General features: G+C 43.5%; 1 protein-coding gene across 1 annotated transcript in view; it reads right to left on the bottom strand.

The window, feature by feature from the left end:
• LOC105536351 (mitogen-activated protein kinase 15) overlaps nucleotides 1–2,384 on the bottom strand; it is a 20,085-nt gene that overhangs the window by 10,058 nt on the left and 7,643 nt on the right. The gene's annotated exons all lie outside the window — the stretch shown is intronic.

Below are 2,384 nucleotides of genomic sequence, written 5' to 3'. Positions count from 1 at the left end.
CACTCCAACCTGGGCAACAAGAGCAAAACTCCATCTCAAAAAAAAATTATAAACATAATACATATAATAGTTACATGTTATGCAGTTATACAAGATATGCCCCTTATTATTATCATTATCATTTTTTGAGACAGGGTCTCGCTCTGTCATCCAGGCTGGGGTGCAGTGGTGTGATCTCAGCTCATTGCAACCTCTGCCTCCTGGGCTGAAACGATCCTCCCACTTCAGTCTTTTGAGTAGCTGGTACCACAGGCTCAGGCCACCGTGCTCAGCTAATTTTTAATTTTTTGTAGAGTCCAGGCATGGTGGCTCATGCCTATAATCCCAGCACTTTGAGAGGCTGAGGTGAGTGGATCACTTGAGGTCATGAGTTTGAGACCAGCCTGGTCAACATGGCAAAAACCCATCTCTACCAAAAATACAAAAATTAGCCAGGTGTGGTGGTGCGCACCTGTAATTCCAGCTACTTGAGAGGCTGAGGCACGAGAAATTGCTTGAGCCCAGGAGGTGGAGGTTGCAGTGAACTGAGATTGTGCCCCTGCACTCAAGCCTGGGTGATGGAGTGAGGCTCTGTCTCAAAAAATAAAAAAAAAATGTTTTTGTAGGACAGAATCTTCTATATTGCCCAGGCATAAATATACTTCAACTATAAAGGCATAGTAAAAAGGACGGAAAAAGATATACCATGTAAACACTAATCATAAGAAAACTTTAGTAGTTATATTAATATCTGGCAAAATACATGCCAGGGCATGGGATATTACCAGAGATAAAGAAGAATAATTTGTTAGGATAAAAGTTTCCATTTACCAAGAATACTATAATTCTGAACGTATATGCACCTAAGATATATATAAAGCAAGCCTGCCATCACTGAAAGGAGAAACCATCAAATCCACAATTACAGGCGGAGACTTTAACACTCCTCTGTCAGTAATTGCTGGAACAGGTAAGCAGAAAATAAAGATGCAGTGGACCTGAGCAACATTATCATCCAGGGCAACCACTGGACATTCGGAAGACAAGGCCTTCATAATGTGGTGGAATACACCTTATTTTCAAGTGTGTATGAAACATTTAGCAAGATAAACCACATTCAAAGTACCATAAAACAAAGTTTAACAAATGTAAAATAATTGAAATCTGGGCCGGGTACGATGACTCACACCTGTAATTCCAGTACTTTGGGAGGCCAAGGCAGGCGGATCACAAGATCAAGAGTTTGAGACCAGCCTGGTCAACATGGTAAAACCTCATCTCTTCTAAGAATACAATAATTAGCTGGGCATGGTGGCGTGTGCCTGTAATCCCAGCTATTGGGGATGCTGAGGCAGGAGAATCGCTTGAATCCTGGAGGCAGAGGTTGCATTGAGCCGAGATCACACCACTGCACTCCAGCCTGGGTGACACAGCAAGACTCTGTCTTGAAAAGAAAAAAAAAAAAAGGGAATTGAAATCATGTAAATTATGTTCTCTGATCCCACAAAATTGGATTAGAAATAAGTAACAGAAAGACATTTGGAATATCCCCAAAGATTTCAAGATTAAACAACACACTTCCAAATAAACAATGTCAAAGAAATCATAAGGTAAATTAGAAACAGTTTTGTACTGAAAGATAATGAAATCCTAATGAGAATATGGAGGATGTCCCCAAAGCAAGGCTTGGATTTCAGGAATTGCCAGTGGGTAGCAGGAGCCTTGGCAGAACTGATGGAGAAGAGCTGGTTCTTCGGAGACTGCAGAGCAGCTCAGGTTGGCTGGGATGCGGCTGCCAGGGGAAGCGAGGAAGCCCAGCCACCCCCAGTGCCAACAGAGGTGAGGACCGGCAGGCCAGCACCCCCATTCTTCACCTTCCCTGGGGAACCCCAAGGAGAGGAAGTCCTGACCCTGTCATTCTGCCTCTGAGAATGGCCCCATAGGCAGAATTACACCAACACCAGTGAACTGTCAGCAAAAAAGAATTCTTTAGAGTGAACGTTACTACCCTGAATTATTAAATCAGTTTTCTACCCAGCAAAATTAAACCATTTCCAACTTTTTCTGTTTCCCTTTTTCATTTTACTGCAGTTATTTTCACTGGGGTTTATTATTTCCCATATACACCTTCCAGGAGACATTTGATTTATCCATTAGTTGGGTGGGTTTTGTTGTTGTTTCTGAGATGGAGTCTCACTCTGTCGCCCAGGCTGGAGTGCAGTGGGGCGATCTCAGCTCACCACAGCCTCCACCTCCTGGGGTCAAGAGATTCTCCTGCCTCAGCTTCCCGAGTAGCTAGGACTACAGGCATGTGCCACCACACCCAGCTAATTTTTGTATTTTTAGTAGAGACGGGGTTTCACCATGTTGGCCAGGATGGTCTCGATCTCCTGACCTCGTGATCC

This window comes from Mandrillus leucophaeus, unplaced genomic scaffold (genome assembly GCF_000951045.1).
Source record: "Mandrillus leucophaeus isolate KB7577 unplaced genomic scaffold, Mleu.le_1.0 Scaffold158, whole genome shotgun sequence".
NCBI classification, from domain to species: domain Eukaryota; kingdom Metazoa; phylum Chordata; class Mammalia; order Primates; family Cercopithecidae; genus Mandrillus; species Mandrillus leucophaeus.
The sequence above is the reverse complement of the archived record's forward strand: the minus strand, read 5'-3'. Positions and strand labels throughout refer to the sequence as shown.